This window comes from Octopus bimaculoides, chromosome 23, assembly GCF_046866305.1.
Source record: "Octopus bimaculoides isolate indiv1 chromosome 23, ASM4686630v1, whole genome shotgun sequence".
NCBI lineage: Eukaryota > Metazoa > Mollusca > Cephalopoda > Octopoda > Octopodidae > Octopus > Octopus bimaculoides.
The window spans coordinates 30,182,685-30,203,727 of NC_142950.1; the positions used below are offsets into that span (position 1 = coordinate 30,182,685).

The window sequence follows — 21,043 nt, forward strand, 5'->3', positions numbered from 1 at the left end:
ACGTTCTGAGTTCAAATTCCGCCGAGGTCGACTTTGCCTTTCATCCTTTCGGGGTCGATAAATAAAATACCAGTTACGCACTGGGGTCGATGTAATCGACTTAATCCCTTTGTTTGTCCTTGTTTGTCCCCTCTATGTTTAGCCCCTTGTGGGCAATAAAGAAATAGGTATTTCGTCTGCCGTTACGTTCTGAGTTCAAATTCCGCCGAGGTCGACTTTGCCTTTCATCCTTTCGGGGTCGATTAAATAAGTACCAGTTACACACTGGGGATCGATATAATCGACTTAAACCGTTTGTCTGTCCTTGTTTGTCCCCTCTGTGTGTAGCCCCTTGTGGGCAGTAAAGAAATAATAAGAGGGTAAGCATCAGCAATATTCCTAAATATAATAAGTAGTAGCTTCCAATTTTGCCACAAGGCCAGTAATTTCGGATGAGGAGGCTAGTTGATTACATAGATGGGGTAGGATAGGATAGGAGGGTTACATGGATGTCAGTGCTCAACTGGTACTTATTTTATCGATACCCAAAATATGAAAGTTAAAAATTCGATATTAGTGGAATGGTAGATCAAAGCGTAAAGACGGACGAACGCCTGCTAAGCATGTTCGGGGGAGGTTATTAACCGATAACATTGGTTCCACAATTCTACAGCAATTTATTTAGTCGACCACGAAAGGATGAAAGGACAAATCGGTGGAATTTGACATAAGTACGTAAAGACAAATGAAAAGCTGCTAATCATTGGTGAAAAGTAGAGGCGATCACTCAGCCTCAAGCACAAAAGTCATATACACCCTCTTGCGTATATGTATACATACATGCATACTTGAAACGGGTCCAAGTATCGTCTTTGCTTAACGGGTGTAACTCTCAAAGAATTAAAAAATTAAAGACTTTGATAGAAGACACTTGCTCAATGATCAGAGCAGTGAGATCGAATCCAGAACTCGGAAGGATGAAACGCAAATTTGATCTCGGTGGTATTTGAACTCAGAGCATAAAGACGGTCGAAATTTTGAAAAGCATTTTGTCCGGCATATTAATGATTCTATCATCTCGCCATCTGAGTTTTGGTTTCAAATTTTGACAGAAGGTCAGCAATTTCGTGGGGTGGGAGCTTGTGCATTATAGTGACCCTAGTGTTCGATTGGTACTTATTCTATCGATCCCGAAATAATGAGAGGCAATGAGGACTTCGTTGGTATTTGAACTCAGAACCTCAAGCTGGATCAAAAGCCACTAAACATTTTGCATGGCGTGCCAATGATTCCACCAGCTCGCTGCCTCAGTAAGATGCTATATTGGCTTTAAACTTTCGCACAAGCGCAGCAATTTCAGACGAGTGGGGCAACTAGATTCCATCGACCCCAGTTTTCAACTGGTACTTATTTTATCGACCCCGCTTCTGCCAGCTCACCACCATCTTAGTAAGTATCAGCAACTGCAGTGCATCAAGAATTAGAGTGGTCGATAAACATTAAATAGACATACTAAGTCGCTCATCAATCCCCCCACCACCACCGCCACCACCACCAGGCCTTTACGGTAGCCGACAGCTCACACGACACGCAAATCTCTAGCAGCATTGTTATGTTTATAACAACCAACTCAGCAGTGACATGGCATCAATTAGATTTTATGCAATAGCACTTAGGATTTTCAATCAGACTTTCTTTGCATAAACAGAAGAGTTAATAATTTTCCACAACGGTAATTATATTAACTTACCTTCCAGCTTACTTTCATCGAAAGCCCGTGACAGCGCGATTATTATACACGTCTGCACATTTCATAATACCATTTACTACAGACGCACTAATACGCAACGAAAACAGAAAACACCCACACGCACACAAACAAACACTTGATTACAAATGCATTTGTAATTCAACAACACGCTATGTTGGACGTTGCATTCACTCCTGTTTTTAATAACATTTCAATGCATTTTGTATCCTTGAAGGGTGTTTATATCGTTTCCATCAGGCGTGTTTCATTCTAATTGAGTTATCGGCAACTAGAGGAATCATTGTTACTATTCTGTGATTCTTGCAGAATGAAACTTCCTCGATCACATATTCTGCAATTCGCCTTTCTATTCTTTCTATTATAAGGCACGAGGTCTGAAATTGTGTGGAATGGCACTAGTCAATTACATCGATCCCAGAGCACAGCTGTTACTTAATTTACGAATGGATGAGAGCCAAAATCTACCCTGGCTGCATTTGAACTTTGAACGTAAACTTTGAAGAAACGCCACTATGTATTTTTTTCCGGCTCGGTAAATATCCTACCCGGTTACTTGCCTTATTTTTCACTTGAAATATATTTTGTTTGAGCACATTATGGACTGTAGCCCAAGAGATGTTGTATCGGAAAACAAATGGTTTTAATCATACGTTTGCTTGTTCAGGGCAACACAACAAATATATAGAGTAACAGAGATGTCCAACATTCCTTTCATAAATTTTCTACGTGTCGGCAGTGTCTATTTTGCAGAAATTTAATATTTGATAAATGTATTAATTACCAACACTCTCAGTATTAGTAAATAAATATCATGCACATTGATAAAGTTGTCAGCATGCTGGACGAAATGCATAGCAGCATTTCATCCACGTTCATGTTCTGAGTTCAAATTGCGCCAAGGCCGAATTTGCCTTTCATCCTTCCGGGTCGATGAAATAAGTACCATTTGAGTACTGGAGTCGATGTAATCGACTTACCCCCTTCTCTAAATTACTGGCCTTGTGTGAAAATTTGAAATCCATATTATGCACATTAAATAGTCATAAACAACTATCTTGTTTATATAGTTTCACACATAATCATTCTCTTCCTCATTTTGTAATTGACCTCGGTTAATGGGATGAGAGCAATTTTATTACTTGTCGTCGACAAGTTAATTACACTGTGACGAGATTGATCAGCAACATAACATTCATTGCTGACGGGAACGTAAACATGTTTAAGGTTACAGTCAAGTCGATCCCTCTGATCCTGTCTGCGGTGAAATTCCATAAAGAATCTGTCGTTTCTAAATAGCTACACCATATAATTAATTTTAAGACGTTTAGATTTACAAGTTAAACCGTATAGATTTACTGTAATTTGTTGTATACCATAACATGAAAAACAACCACTGCTGACGCGCCATTAATTCATTCACACACATTAACAAGTTAAATATTCAATCGAGGCAAATCGCCACCTTAATGATGATGATGATGATGACGATGACGACGATGACGATGACGATGACGACGATGATGATGACGACGACGACGATTCGGGTGTTGGTGTGGTGGTGGTGGTGGGGTGATGGCAATGAAGATGACGATGATGATAATGATGTTGATGATTCAAAATAACAAATATTTGGTTGTTTCGAGAAACAGATTCAATTATTTCCAACACACGTCAGATACTAAACCAATTTGTCTCTTTTTAACGTTTTTGTAGGCGTTTTTCTAGCTTTCATCTACCAATATATTTTTGCCACATTCATTGCATATTTTCACCTTCCGTCATTGTATATCCAGGAGCATACAATCTCCGAACACCTATACAAAATGCAATTAACTGCTAGAGAATGGAAATCGATTAAACCCGACTGGAAGGATTTCTGCTGGCAACGTACGTACGCCTTCCATGTTATGGCAAGGCAAATTAAACTGTATTCAACTGCTAGTGAAATGTCCACCATAATTATTTTTTAAATCGCTTAAGAACAAAGTTATCGGACAAGATAACGTCCATTTAAAGAGGGTGGGTGATTGTTTAAATAAATATGGTTACCATGAGGAATGGAAAAGTTTCGACATTTTAAGATCAAATATCGAACATGTTATGTTTTATTAAGATTATAGAATTGTATGAAGCTTCAATATTTGTAATTTCATTGCTGGCACCACATGTTTTAAAATACCACACTACAAATTGTATAATTTACGTTAATATCGATCAAATCATCCTTTGTACATCAATCACATTATTTTAATAAACCTAGTAGATACCAAGTCAATGATGGTCTCTCTACTAGAGATTACAACTTTATATTCCTCGATTAATACTGGCTTCAAATTTCGATAAAAGGTCAGTAATTCAATTGGAAGCGGTTAGTCGATTACATCGACCCCATTGCTCAAATGGGATTTACTTTATCAACCTAAAAATGATGAAAGCCCACCAATTTTGCCTGCTCGCCGCTTAATTATTTCTTTATTTATATTGCTACCATTCAGTTTATGAGTACCTTTCACATTCGATCTCGCTTCCACTTAAACTTGACTTAATTACTTTCGTGAGTTCGAGACAAATATTGAAAAACACTACGTTTTCCGAAATTTGACTACTGTTTTTGGCAAGTCGGGCAGTCATAAGCTAGAGCTGCTCCTTCCAGTTGACTCCTTCGGAAATATGATACGGATGCATGAGCTCACGTATTATCAAGGAACAATTTTCCATGTCATTTAAACATCTCGACACTGTTCTACTTACCGTGAATATTATGTGTAATTATATTAATTTTATAATTGAAATTCTGCTTGAAGAGCGTGTTCATTATGGAACAGTTATTAATTATATCTATCGACAAATGTTATGAATTGATATTTCTCTCGGATAAATGTCTCTTTAAACACTGGTAGCAATGGAATATCGTCAGCTGGTGAGCAATACCAATAAAATAGCGTTAATGTCCAAACCATTACAAATAGTTGCTAACTATTAGTGACTAACAGAGATTTAAGTTCCTAATGACTACTGCTAGGTCACAAAATCGTTTGTGTTACTCTCGTGATAATTGAATGTAGTTAATGATTTTATTTTAGCCTAAAGCCGTTACCGGTGGCATAGTTAGTGACCAAATAGAATCTAAGGAAGATGGCATCAAAGCAGCATCATTAGAGAGGTTTTTCAAATAGGCTGCTGATGTGTTCTCTTGAATCGATAAGAGCAAGTTAATGATGAGTGGAAGGACCATTGAAAACATTTCAGATGATGAAAATCTTCATTATACTTCACACATCAATACATACAACCTCCCTCGAAGTAATTAAATTAATTTCAGTGATCTTCATTAAATTACTTTCCTATTTATCACAAGTAACAAGATCTAAAATCTCAGCAAATTTCGAATTATTTGTATTATAGTATCGAAATGATTTGTCAAATATTTTGATCTGCAAATTTCTTTTCATCTACAAAGTAATGTATTTGTATCATCTTATAGCGACATGAGTATGTCAGATTTAATCAACTTTCAATAATTTTTTAAAGAGCGATTCAAGTATCCTTGTAACAAATATATCACTTTTCTTCTTCGTTCTCAATTAGACAAGAACGTCTTAAACAACAAAACCAATACAAATTCTGTTCCAGTGCCTAAGAGATTAAGGCAGAATATTCTGCTTGTCAACTACCTTCCGTATATTTGTTTACCAAATGTAATTGAATCGAATATGTTATTGGAAGCCTACTGTTATGATATGTGAGTAACAAATTATTCATTACTTTTTTCTCCACGATATAAATACAGAAAGGATATTACTAGTAATGCTGCAACCGAAAGCAGATGTTTCATGAAAGACATACATTATCTGCATATACACAGATTCAAAGAAGAATAAAATGGAGAAAAACCTCATGATATCCGCCATCCTTGTCGATGTTTCTAAAGAAGCTACCCTCATATAATTATGGAACGAATGAGCGGTAAGTATTCTATCGATGCAATATATGCGGTTGATACAAAAATAAATGTTTTCAATGGGATGAGTGATAACATGGGAGAATTGGAAATGTTTTAATCATCACTGCGTTTGATTTGATTTAAAAACAGGCTCCGAACTGATATGGGAATATACAGTTAAATACTTTTTCTGTAGCTGTGGTGTCATTTCTTTTAATTTGCATTCATATAACCACATGTCCAATATGTACAAACCTAGCTGCTCAGAAATAAAGCTTGCAAAAGAACAGGAGTGTTTTCTCCTTTACGCGAGAATTTTAAGAGATGAGAATCTACTTAACTGATATGGTTAGTGGAATATTATAGACGCCATGTAATTAACGCAGAGTGTGCTGTCATTTGTTTTGTTTATACATAGCTCCAGTTATCTACCTATCTATCCAATATATATATCTCTGTGTGTGTGTGTATATATATATATATATATATATATATATATATATATATATATATATATGTGTGTGTGTGTGTGTATAGATATATGTATATATAAATGTGTGCGTGCGTGTATGTATTTGTGTCTGTCTGTTTGTATGTAGGCGTTACTTTGGTGTGTGTATATATATATGCTCTTATATATATATATATATATATATATATATATATATATATATATATATATATATATATATATATATATATATATATATATAAAGAGCATATGTCAAGCATCGCTTGACAACCAATGGTGGTTTGTTTACGTCCCCGTAACTTAGCGCTTCGGCAAAAAAGACCGATAGAATAAATACTAGGCTTCCAAAGAATAAGCCCTGGGGTCGATTTTCTCGACTAAAAGAGAGCGTATATGTATAATGTGTGGATGTAATTATATATTGATAAGAGATTGCAGATGAATCTGTGCAGCAAACAAAACTGAGTTGCTTTACGTATTTCCTACGTTTAATATCTCTTTAAATCGACACCAATTTACCCAACCATTAATAGCTATTAACTGAATCAAAGTCCATAGGATAACCTAAAGATACAATAAGGTTTCAAGACAGGAATAATTGATAAAAATACATTAGATATTTATATCTAAAATATATATTTTATTCTCTTATTCAGGATAATGAGGATAAACTCTCTCATTATACTTGAGGTTTACTTCAAATGTCATTATGAATTGAATTTGCTGAAGACCGCTGCCAGCATTTGAAATGTAAAGGTATTGTCGTAAGATTATTTAGTATGTTACAAAAAAATATTAATTAAGAGTGCATAATGTCGTTACTTATTCTGAAGCGCTGTTTGCTAATAGTTCTTGAAGTCAAAAAATTAGAGGAACAAACAGATTTTGTATGTAGCTATGTTGTATGAAGCAATTATATTAAACGTATATATATACTTATTTCTATTTTGAAAACCAGTGGATGTATTCCACTGAATTTAGGTAAATAATCCTTCGTAGCGGCCTAAAAGCGTTTAACAACTCATGTATTTTAAGTATGTGCACCGATGAAGTTTACGCTATAGTGCTGTTTCTAACTCGAAATTGAATTTTGTTTTACTAAAACGGCACTCTCGCATATCAGTAGGTAGATGTTATGCTACCTGTATATACTTCGGGTCAGCGATTTGAATTTGTCTCGCGAGCGAATTGAATGTACGGCACCGGTGACCTGAAATAACAAAGAAATATCGAGATCTCTCGTTCTCATTCACCTTCGGAGCGATTCGCTGCGCCTAGCTTTGAATTATAATTTTGTTCTTTTTTTTTTAACACACTACACCTTTAAGTGGATTTTCTCTAGAGAAATACCACCGCCTAAAAGCATTTAATAACATACATACATTTAGTATGTGATATTGATAATGCTGTGTCTATGTGTGTGTGTGTGTGTATATGTGTGCGAGGGCGCGGATATATGTGTGGATTGGCTCTCAATCGGCTTCGACAACAATTGTTCCAGTTGATTCGATTGGGAAATCAACATGCAAGTAGATAAGGTGTAGCTTGTTAAAAAAAAAAAATTTTTTAAAAACCTCTGACTACAAAAACATGAGGTACAATACCGTGTGCATATTGAAAACGCCATTTAATTCACACAATGCCCTACTAACAATACTAGTGAAAAAAATACAATTGTACAGTAAAGTAAATATTTCAATGTTTAGAATAAAAATATTATCAAAGTTGTATTTCCACTTCCAGACACAATTACTTTTGAAATAAGAAAACTTAAGAAAGTATATATTTTACTTGTCATTTTTTTTTTATAAACTTATCACCAGCAAGAATAAAGAAACTTCTCTTAAACCAGTTAAATATATCATATTGTAGAGGAAACAATAGGTATAATAGAGCACTGTAATAACATCATACAAGTCAATAACGAAGAACATGTAAATACTGACTTGAAACATTTTACGTCATGAATGTGTATACGTTGTTCCATTTATGCAAATGATTGTCTTAAATGAATCATACAGTGTACTAAACATTGATCTTTGTTTACTCCATTTATATTGTTGCATCCTCTCCGGAGATTTTTCTTGTAGCTGATTTAATTACGACTTGCAGAATGGTATTCAGATGTTTTACTTTTTTCTGTTTTTTTTTTATTTAATTACTATTATCAGTTATTATTTTTTTTTTTTTCCACCTAGACATTTTCTTTTTAGCTGACATAAGATATTTCATATGCGTATTCTCTATTTTCTCCAGTTAATAGAATTGCTTATATCTGGTTATACGAAATGCTGGAAACAATAAATAAATCTCCAAATCTCTTTCGAAGCACACTATATTTTGGAAGCACAATACATTTGAAAAGAAATTATACACTATATAACCAACCTCAGCGTGCACATCGCGTATAAACATTTCTGAACTTACTTCGTCGCAGTCTTCAGACTTAGAAGAATTCATAAATATATATGTAATTAAAGCGAGTGCAGGATTTCAGTTAAAATTGACCAATTCGTTATTAGCACGATACGACGATCTGTTGTACCCCGATGTGAGAAAATAGAGAAGTGCAGACATCTCCACAGATCCCTCACATTGTTACTGACGAATTCAAATTCTAACTTATATTAGTAAAGTAGACCAAAATAGCGAGATCGTTCGGCGTTGACAAACTGAAAGCGAGAAATGTCAACAATAGATTTAGATTAGGTGTAAATAACAAGCTTAAAATAGAAGTTAAATGATATTCAAGATCTTGTAGCAGACCGGCTGAATTGCACACATCCGTCAAGGAAATTGTAAACTGGCAAAAAATATAACTTGGATATCATCTGACAGCTCAAAACATGTTGATGTAAAGGAAGCACAGAAAAGAAAGAAAGACAAACTAGTAATACTGATAATTATGGCATAGGTATTGCCAATATTACAATAAAGATAAAGAAGTAAGACTTCGTTGTAAATTGATAAATAAATCTGGCTTGAGAAAATGAAGAGAACTCAAGAAACAGGTTGCGAAAACAGTAACAAAAACTCTATAAATTAAGGAATTTAGAGGATGTGTAAATAAAACTAACATGGCCGCAGTCAAAATGACTGAAACGAATTAACGCAAGACAAACAGGGGAAAACTCTCAACAGCAACGAAGATATTCAAAACCGTTGAAGGAGTATGCTGTCAGTGCAAAATACTAAAATCCAAACAGTAGACTTATTGTTTGATGTAACTATGAGTATCTTATTATCTTAAAAAATGCCAATTCCAACGGAGAATCGGATACAATTGCGTGAATCAAACAGCTGAAGAGTAACGAAGCTCCACATCAAGATGAAATTGATACGGAATTATTGAAACATGGCGGCTCAATTATGTTGAGCTTCTAAACTTGTTCAATAATATTTGGAAGAAGGGATACGTACCTGAGATTGAAAGACATAGAGCCATAGTTAAGTCAGTTAAGAAGCGAAGACTCTCTCAATGTAACAATTGGAAAAGCGACTCACTACTCTCTATCCCAGGCGAAAACCTTTTGTCATCAGATAATTCTTAGAAGCAAAACACAATAGAAAATTCAACGAGAGAGAGAGAGACTGACAGACAGACAGACATTACGCGGTCGATGACATCCAGAGAAAATATATTAAGCACTAGCCCGAAAATGCACATTAGATAAATCACAGAGCCTGCACATGAGATAAGACATAGAATATGCAATAGATAATATAAAGAGAATATGAGTCAGATAAAACTCAGAGAAGACCCAAACGACAATAGCATGCGAATTCCTATTAGATAACACAGACAACACGAATAAGATCATAAACAGAGAAAGCACGTTAGATGGCACGCAAAGAATATACAGATAGCACACCGGGAGTACACTATAGATAATATACAACCAACACCGTAGATAACAAACAGACAATGCACATTAGATAGCACAAAGAGAATATATGTTAGATAACACACAAAGAATATGAAGTAGGCAATAAACAGAGAAAAGAGAACAATAAACAGAGAAAGCATATGAGATAAAATATAGAAGATAAACAGTAGATTATAAACAGAAAATACACATTGGTTAATATACTGTACATCAGTGGTTCCCAACCAATTTTTTTCTTTGGATCTCTTTAGTTATTATTTTACTCCGGTGGGAAATTTATAATCATTCAATATTTTTTTTTTAAATATTATATTTTAATTATTAAATATTATCAGGATTTGTATTTTTAAAAATTGCTAAAATAGTTGGTGTATATTAGTAGAAGTATCAACAAGTTATTGCACAAAAATTTCAACGAAATGCTTTATATGGAATCTGAAGCGCAATATGGACCACGGTTGAAAAACGCTGCCGTAGATAATACGCAGAGAATATCCGATGAATAGTACACTTACAATAAACATTAGGTAATAAACGCAGAATACAGAAAAGATAATACTGAGAGAATGCACTTCGGATGACATACAGCGAATATGCATCACATAGCATGGCACTGCGTGGTTATAACGATGAGAATTCAAGTTGATACGATCAAATGAACAACCTACTGAATGTGCAAGAGACTAAACACTCCACAGACACGCGTATCTATAACGTAGTTCTCAGAGAGATTCGGCATGGCATAGAAGGTGACACGACTGTCCCTTTGAATTACAGGTAAATACATATATATCTATACATGTGTATATATATATATATATCTATATATATATATGTGTGTGTGTGTGTGTGTGTGTGTGTGTATGTATGTATGTATACATATATATGTGTATATATATATATATATACATATATATATAGAGACAGAGAGATTCATAGATAGATAGATATATATGCATGTATATATATATATATATATATATATATATATATATATATATATATATATATATATATATATATATATGCATATATATATGTATGTATATACATACGTGCACCTTCGTACTCAGACATACACATATGGCTATATATATATACAATATTGGCTTCATTTCTATTTCTCTCTATCACATTTAACTGACACAACCTAGACCCAACGCTATAAGAGAAGACACTTCTTGTCATTGTCTCACTGGGAATCTACACCGAATGATTGTTGACTTCGACTGTACTTCTTGACCCATCAATCATATACACACCCACGTTTTTCTTGTCATTTTTACCTAATACTTAAAAAAAAAATAATTAAAAAAAAAATTAAAATTAACCTTTCTTTTATTGAGCACGTTGTGTTGATGACATTTGCGTAAGATAACCAAACACTTATAAAATATCTCCAGACCAAACAAAAAATTTCAAATTGAAGAAATATATACGGAAAAATGTCAATATTAAGCTTTATGACTTGTTGACAATAACAAACTGGTTACGAGTTTTATCTTTTATAATTCATATATATATATATATATATATATTATTTTGTTTAAAAGAGTTCCAACACTGTCTGTTTTTTTATGTTTTATTTATATTCCTGCAGAACCAATGTGGGGTATAGAATATGGAATATACAATATATAATATAATATACAATATATAATATAAAATAAAATAAAATAAAAATGGATGGCACCATGAAATAAAGTATTGAATATAGATGAAATATTGAGTGTTCAATATAAAGGATCAAATATATAAATAAAGCCTTTATATATTTATATTTATATATTTGATCCTTTATATTGAACACTCAATATTTCATCTACATTCAATACTTTATTTCATGGTGCCATCCATTTTTATTTTATTTTATTTTATATTATATATTGTATATTATATTATATATTGTATATTCCATATTCTATACCCCACATTGGTTCTGCAGAAATATAAATAAAACATAAAAAACAGAAATATAAATAAAACATAAAAAACAGACAGTGTTGGAACTCTTTTAAACAAAATAATATATTCCTCTATACACAATCATACAAAAAAACCACCTTTTTTGTATTTATTTTTACTCGCAAATATATATATATATATATATATATATATATATATATATATATATATATATATATATATTCTTTTTTTTTCCTGTTTCAGTTACTCGACTGCTGCCATGCTGGAGCATTGAGCGGTTTTAATCGAATGAATCGACATCAGTACTTATTCAGTTTTTGTTTTCAACCTTTACTTATTCTACCGGGAATGTTTACCCAACCGCTAAGTTACAGGCACTAAACGTCTAGAGGTGGTGATCGATAAACTCTCTCTCTCTCTCTTTCACACACACACACACACACACATACACACACACATACACACACACTCACACACACACACACACACACACACACACATATATACATATATATATATATATATATATATCACGGGTTCTTTCAGTTTCTCTCTATGTGTATGTGTAACCGTATTTGTACGTTTCTGTCTTTGTGTTTGTCTTAAGCTTTCCTAAAGCTTCACACCAGGCGTTGGTTAGTTTACCTTCCAAAACTTAACGGTTCAGCAAAAAGGAAATAATTGAATGTGTACCAAAATGTAAAAAAATAAGTATGAGGGCGATTTATTCGGCTAAAACTTAGTCTGCAATCTGAGGAAAGCAACGAACAAGACAAAAGTTGTATAGAACATCGTATATTAAATATCTATATTATATTGTATACCTATAACTTATATCAGTGGTTCTCGACCATTTTTTGCCTATAGGCCCCTATAAGCCCCTTCCATTCCTATTTTACACAACTGGACAGTCTTAGCCTTTCGATGAATGCAAAAATAAATATTTTTGTACTGAAGAAGGTTAATCAGTTTATTACACATCAATCTTAGAACGAGAGTCATATATGAATCCCTAAGAGAATTTTCAAACGAAGAAAAGAATCGTTCTTTTAATGAGAGTGTGACACATGTATTTCTGGAACGCAACTCACAACAGATAGCTTAGAATATGTCATATGAAGTAGGCAAACATGTTCACATATTCGCGTCTGAATATACTACGCCGATCCTGTACTAGTTCTTCTTATCGAAAGCAAATTAGAGGATTGAAAAGTGGGTGGAGTAGTTATTATTGTTAATATTAAGATGGATTGAAACTTTGTAGAGTTCGCCATAACCAAAGAAAAGGAAACATAATTACAGACATGTGTTGTCTGATTTACCATGTTATTAACAAAGAAGGGAAGGAAAACAAATTGCACACAAATTTTACAAAGTTTAAACAACAGGCTACGTACAGCGACACTCACACACACATACAATGTAAGTGTGTAGGAGACATTTTCCGGAAATTGGATATGATTTAGAATAAGAATAGTAATACATGAGTGAAGAACGAACATATGGTGCCTGTGTTTATTTGGTAAAAAAAAATATGACCATACCGAAATACAACAATATCTGTTTCAACACACGACTTCACATTAGGAGTCTTGCAACACAAATTCATAAACGTATATACATATATATATATATATATATATATATATATATATATATATATATATATATATATATATATACACACATGTATATACATATATATATATATACATATATATACGTATATATATGCACATATCTACATACACTCACACACACACACACACACACACACACATATATATATATATATATATATATATATATATATATATATATATGATTATCAATAAATTTGACTAGTGTGTTAGAAACACCTATATTAGGGATAAAATGCCCTATTACAATAGTCAAACCACATAATTGTATGTGTGTGTGTGTGTGTGTATGTAATATTGTGTTAGTGTTTGCCCCACACCACTGCTTGACAACTTGTGTTGTTATGTTTACGTCCGTAACTAAGCGGCTTGTGAAAAAAGTGTCCATTTGATTAAGTACCAGATTGAGAAAAAGAAAAGAAATACATACTATGATCGATTCATCGATTGTTAGTGTAAACCTTTTGAGCCTGTGTCACGGCATAGCTACAGTCCAATGGCTGAAGCAAGTAGAAGATAAAAGATAAGGCCGAAACGAATAAGAATACTTCAGAGATTGGAGCATAACATTAGAGTTTGAAACTGTGAAGTCGCACTTATTGTAGTAACATAGGTTATTGTCAACCAAATACTAAAGAAATCTCATTTCAGAGTCGAAGATTTGTGGCCTGCATAGTACTGTTATTGATCAAACATCACATATACTCGTTAACCTACACTGCTTTGCACTAAGTGATATTTATTGGGGTTTATGATATTTTAAAATACTTCTAAGTATTCATATTTATCCTTTGTCTTAAAAGCTGAAGATTAGTGTATTACATCATTGTTATTGAATAATATATTGCTATTAGTTTTCTTCAGCTTTTGCCATGTTGCTTGAAAGAAGTAATATGAGCGTTGGCGTTTATGAAAATCATTAATAATATACACTTTAGCGGTTTGCTCATGTTATAAACTAATCTTACTAGTGCCGCCAGCCCCTTAAGCTATGGGTCATCGAAGATATTAGATTTGGACTCTTATTTCTTTATTATATAGAGATGGCTCCATTGCTTTGATTGCGGATGGCATTTAGCTGTTACGAATCTGAAGTTTTTACGTGAAAATTTCTCGAAAAAAATATACCTTTTCACACATGCGGTTGATTAACTGTCTCAAGTTCTCAATTATTTTAAACATGAGCGAAGGTGCGTGAGTTAGAGTGTAAGGTATTCGGCTTGTGATTGTGAGGTCACGAGTTCGATTCTTGGTTAAAAGCGTTGTATCCGTGAACAAGTGTTATGTCTCAAGCTACTGCTATCTAGCACCTTCGGATGATCTCTACTCAACCGCTACACAACTGCTACTCGACTGCTTCTCAACACACCTACCACATACAGTTGTATGAAGGTGCATTGGAGAGTATTTCAGCTCGTATGGATTGATTATACGTGCATGTTGCAAGTCAAAAATGAAACATACTAACTGTTGTCCTCACTATGAATCATAAATATTACAGGTGTTGAATCATTTCTCCTACCTCTGTGTAATTGGCAGGATTTTCTGTTACTTATTAAAATCTATGTAATCGTCATACGGATCTGAATTTTTAGAATTTAATTTCGTCTTGACACTTTCTAAAATAATCGGATTAATTTCCAAATTTCTCTTTCGTCAAATCAAAACTTGGTGACCCTCAAGAGTTTTGTCTCTTTCACTTTGATCCATCTAAGTAATCTTATTTAAAAACGACTCTTCCGAGTCATAGCAACCACACGAATGTATGAATTGATCGTTTCAAATTTTGGCACGATTTCGGGGAAACTGGTCAATTCGATTTCATCGCTCTACGTGCTCAAATGGTTAATCTTATCGACCCCTGAAAGGATGAACTGGAAACTTGACATCAACAGAATTTGAACTCAGAGCCTAAAGACGGACGGAATGCTGCAAAGTCTTTGCGCATCGTGCTAAAGATTCTGCTAGCTCGCTGTTTTATTGCCTGAATTATTAACATCTATAAATCTATGGCATATACTAGAATTTTCCCTAAGAAAATTGCACTGAGTTTTCGCTGTTGTATTGCTTGAATTATTAACATCCATAAATCTATGGCATATATTAGAATTTTCCCTAAGAAAAATGCACTGATTACATCATAAACTTTTGTAATATGAAGTGTAAATTAACTCTGATTTACACTGATTTTTGTTATATAATGATCGCACATTTGTGTTTCACAGGGCAAGATTTGAAGTATGAATAATAAAATAGCTGATAATATTTCAATGTGTCTGCATTTAGGGTCTCCACAGAAATAAGTTCACGACCTCTGAATATAAAATGAGTGAGATTGGCTATTCATTATTCTATCTTACATTTTCCCTTTTGTTGTCATTAATATGTTAATTATATATATATTGCGATTGGCTATCTTATAAGATATTTGAATGTTGCTTGAAACATGATTTGTAAATATGCGTGAGTTTGTGTGTGTGTGTCTGTTTGCGCGTTTCTGTGTGTTTGTGTGTGTTTATGTGTGTTCGTGTATGTACATGTCTGTTTGCGCACGTTCATTTAACAACATCATTAATAATATTCAGCTTAACGGATTGGCTGTGTTGTGTGCTAGAGTAACTGAAATGCTTGATGTCTTTGAGCAATGTGCCTTGGAAGGAATTAGAACTTTGTTTGAACCTTATCTTTCTTTTCATATTAAGAAGATTAATTTCGAATACTTCATTGCCTTGATCTCTTTGGCGTTTTCTTGATACGAATCCAAAGTTCGCTTAGGAAAAGTCTGAAAGAAATATATCTCCCACCCCCCGCATGCATTTTCCAACGTATTCCGCCTTCTCCATAAATGCAGTCTCTCTCTCTCTCTCTCTCTCTCTCTCTCTCTCTCTCTCTCTCTCTCTCTATCTATCTATCTATCTATCTATCTATTTATATATCTATGTATCAATCTGCATGTAAGCGTCTGTTCGAGTGTATGTTTACGTTTGGACCAAACCAAAACAAAGCAACTCACATGTGAGAATGAAGAGAACCACTTACCTCAGTATAGACTCCCATACGACTTCCCAAGAACTCTAAAGGTTGCTTAAAAAATTCAGATCCGATACACACAGGTTTTAGGCTGTCTAAGATTCAGAATATTTTGCACATTATTTTCCGAAGGGGATTTGGGACTTCGAGCTATTTATTGCCTTTCTGTCCTGTAACATTGATAAATATTTTTTCAGTCAATAATAATTTCATTTCCATATAACGGTGTATTAAATCGCTAAGTATAGAATTCTGTGCACACATAAATATATATATATATATATATATATATATATATATATATATAAATATATATATATATATATATATATATATATATATATATATGTGTGTGTGTGTGTGTGTGTGTGTGTGTGTGTGTGTGTGTGTGTGTGTGTGTGTGTGTGTGTGTGTGTGTGTGTGTATAAACATACACGGACATATATATATATAGCCACACACATATAAGTATGCCTATGTATGTATATACATGCAACTGTATATGCGTGTGTGTGTGAGTGTGTGTGTGTGTTCGCCTAAGTGTGCGTGGGTGTATATATATATATATATGCATATGAATGCATATAAATATACACATGTATATTTGTATATATGTATATATATATATATATATATATATATATGTGTGTGTGTGTGTGTGTGTGTGTGTGTGTGTGTGTGTGTGTGTGTGTTTCTGTATGTGTGTGTGTTTGTGTGCGTGTGTGTGTGTGTGTGTGTGTGTGTGTGTGCGTGTGTGTGTAGAAGTAGTTTCGTTTATAATTCATCCATAGTTTATTCCTAACCGATATCTTGGTATGAAATTAAAAACGCAATTAAAATTCACATAAGCAACAGTAGTCTTTAAAGTTAGATTTGCATTCCTGTAAACGTCAATATGTAAACTTACATTTATATTGATTGTACACAGCACGATATTCCAAACAGGAAAGAATTCGGTTTAGTTCCATCACTATAAAATAATCGTTTGATTCCTGTTTAAGACAGATTTGGAATGAAAAACTACATATATATATAAACTAAAATGAAATATTCGATTTCATAAATTCCAGGGGAAATGCGTTCGTTTACAAAGTTATACGAAACCTATAAGCTGATAACCTTTAACAGGGTTATGCCGCTAATTGTTAAAACATATTCCTTATGATGTTCATAGTAGAGCTATATGTAAAGAGATATTCAAACAACCTCTCTTTCAACACATATTTAGATATTGCATGCCAACACACTGATTGTTTGTTAAATGCATTTCATACGTGTATCAATAATACGGTAACTAACATTCTGTATGTAAGTATTTTCCCTCCGGAGTTGCAGCTGTTTATTTTGCTAATGGTGTTGATCAATGTAACCGTATAGCTTATATGTTAATTTGTCTACAATATTTCAATTCTCCTTCACTAAGTTATATCAGTTTTATAAAATCCTTTAGTTTTATAAGTATCCAAGTATGTGAATGAGCAAGTATGGCATCAAAATCAAGCAAAACATTTATAGATTAATGTCATTCATCTCTTTTACATCGACTCCAGTACCCAACTGGTTACTTATTTTATAAATACTGAAAGCATTAAGGGCGAAAATCCACCTCGACAGAACAGGAACTCAGAACGTAAAAACGGACGAAATACCGCTAAGATCTGTGTTTTACATTCAGTTATCGAGCGTTTATTTTTTTTTTTAACCTCAGTGGGATGAGCTTGCAGAACTGCATAGAATGCCTTGTGGCATTTATTCTGTATTTTTCCACTGTATGTTCAAATTCAGTCTTGGTTAAATTAATAGTCCAAGACGATGCGTCAACTGGTTACGGTCAAACAACTGAGAAGCAAATCTGTGGTATTGAGCAGAATATTTGCTGTAGCCCATCTTTTTATACCAAGACAAAACAATGTACATGATAACACATCCAAACGATTAAGATCAGAAGCCATGAGAGCCACTGCCTGGTACTGCATCCGGGCAGTTATTATTATTATTATTATTATTATTATTATAATTATTATTATTATTATTATTATCTGTCTGACTCAGAATCCAATAAATTATGCTGCTCATAAATAGGCAAACCACATAAAATGAATACGAATATAGATGAAATACATATTTTACAGACCCCAGAATGATAGAAAAGATGATCAATTCCAGACGGACTTGAACTCGCAACGTACTACATGTGAAAATCAAATTAAATGTTGCTTTATATAAATCACATGACTGTATACATCATTTTTTTCTTCTGTATTTAATTAGTTTGTGTATTCAAACATTGATGATCTATATATTTCCAATGATTGTAGAAATTAGGATTTTCATCAGAAAAATAATTAACTATAGCAGAAAAATACTATTTGATTAATTTTCAAATACTTTTTTATTACGTAACTTAATCTTTATAGCATTTTTCACCACATTCTCCTTGTCTACAAATGAAAATGTCAACAACAATTTACAAATTCGCAATTTACAAAGTTCAAAAAATTCTCGGAAAGACAGACGGCGTTAACATTATTCACATACAAGTAATCAACAAAACGGATGTTCTTTTTCTTTTTTTTTCTTTTTTTTTTGTCTTATTACGTTTGTTCTATATGTTTTTTTCCCCTCACCTCACCTTAATTAGGAAACAAGCTGTATCACAAACAGCCTGCCAAAATTCAAGAGGTGAAATCCGTGAGAAAACAAATTAGTGAAGAAAAATAATGTTTTGTATATTATTTGCTTGTTTTTGTGTGTGTATGTGTGTGTGTGTGTGGTGGGGATGTGAATGCGCGAGTGGGGTGTCTGTGTGTGTGTTCGTCGTGTTGTGTATGTGCATATGTTTATACATATATAAACATACACATGAATATATACAGATATATAAATACAGTATCTATGTTTATATATACAGATTTATATATATATATATGTTTATATTCACTTATATACCCATATACATATATCATTATATTGTTATACACATACAAGCATATACACATACAAGCATATACACATACAAGCATATACACAACAAACACATACATACATACAAACATACGTACGTACATAAATGCATATATATGTGTGTGTGTGTGTGTGTGGTAAGAAGCTTGCTTTCCAGCCACATGGTTTGATAAATGTTTCCACAATGAAAACACGATACTCACCCGTCCAATACATGTTGGCAACTGAAAGCAAAATAAAGCAAATTGTCACAGACTGCGCTTATTGAAACAAAATGGCATTATATGTGCATTTTGATAATAAAAACGCATCTTTTGTTTTTTACTCCCTTTCACTTTTTATTAAACCTACAAATGTGAGAGGTCATTTTGCCGCACCCTGTAGAAGCTAGAAGGCCTGGTTTGGTAGCAATAGATAAAGGGGATAGAAAGTCCCAGATAATTGACTTTATAGTCCCAAATGGTGGAAAAATCAATATGAGAGGTATAGAAAAAATAGCAAAGCACCAGGACCTAGCTATCGAATTGCGGACTATTGAAAATGTAGGTAAAATGTATTCCAATATTTATAGGTGCATTGGGAACTATCCCTAAAGATCTGAACAAATGAATAGAGGAAATAGGCATAAAACCCAGTTTAGTACAGCTCCAGAAAACAATGTTTTTTTAGGGACATCTAGGATAATTAGGAAGGTTCTTGGCATCTAAGACTACTTGTAGCCCGATGTAAGGATACTTTTCTTTTCCAACAGTCTAATCTGTTGAATGTAGAAGAAGAAAAAAGAAGAAGAAGAAGAAGAAGAAGAAGAAGAAGAAGAAGAAGAAGAAGAAGAAGAAGAGGAGAAGAAGAACAACAACAACAACAACAACAACAACAACAACAACAACAACAACAACAACAATAATAATGATGATGATGATAATAATAAACAATATTAATAATAATGATTTCAAATTAATGCCACAAGGGCAGCTTGGGGGAGGGGATTAAGTCGATTACATCGACCCCAGTGCGTAACTGGCACTTATTTATTCGACCCCGAAGGCATGAAAGGCAAAGTCGACCTCGGCAGAATAATAATAATAATAATAATTAGTCATTATGAATGAAGAAGGACAAGAACTAATATTTCACGTGAAGGAAGCTTAGAAAATGTGTGACAGAGAGAGGTGGTTAAATATAGAGAGTGTGTAGGAGAAAAAGAGAGCATAGAAGGAGGTGGGAGGGAGATTTATGGAAGGAAGAGAGGGGTGGAGAGAGAGAGGTAAAGAGGAGAGAGAGGTAAAGAGGAGAGAGAGAGGTTCAGAGAAGAGATAGAGGAGTGGAGAGAAGGAAAGGGAAGAATCGATGTAAGGGAGAGAGAGAGTGTGGAAGAGGGGAGAAAGGGAGACGGGAAGAGAGGAAATGGGGAGAAAGGGTGGTGAGGCAGAG

General features: G+C 33.6%; 1 long non-coding RNA gene across 1 annotated transcript in view; it reads right to left on the reverse strand.

Moving 5' to 3' along the window:
• LOC106877237 (uncharacterized) overlaps positions 1–21,043 on the reverse strand; it is a 57,289-nt gene that overhangs the window by 33,547 nt on the left and 2,699 nt on the right. Inside the window, exons 2-4 of the long non-coding RNA XR_001410349.3 lie at positions 19,816–19,836; positions 17,556–17,618; positions 16,658–16,818 (exon numbers count right to left, since the gene is read on the reverse strand). This is a non-coding gene — a long non-coding RNA (uncharacterized LOC106877237). The remainder of the gene's footprint in view (positions 1–16,657; positions 16,819–17,555; positions 17,619–19,815; positions 19,837–21,043) is intronic.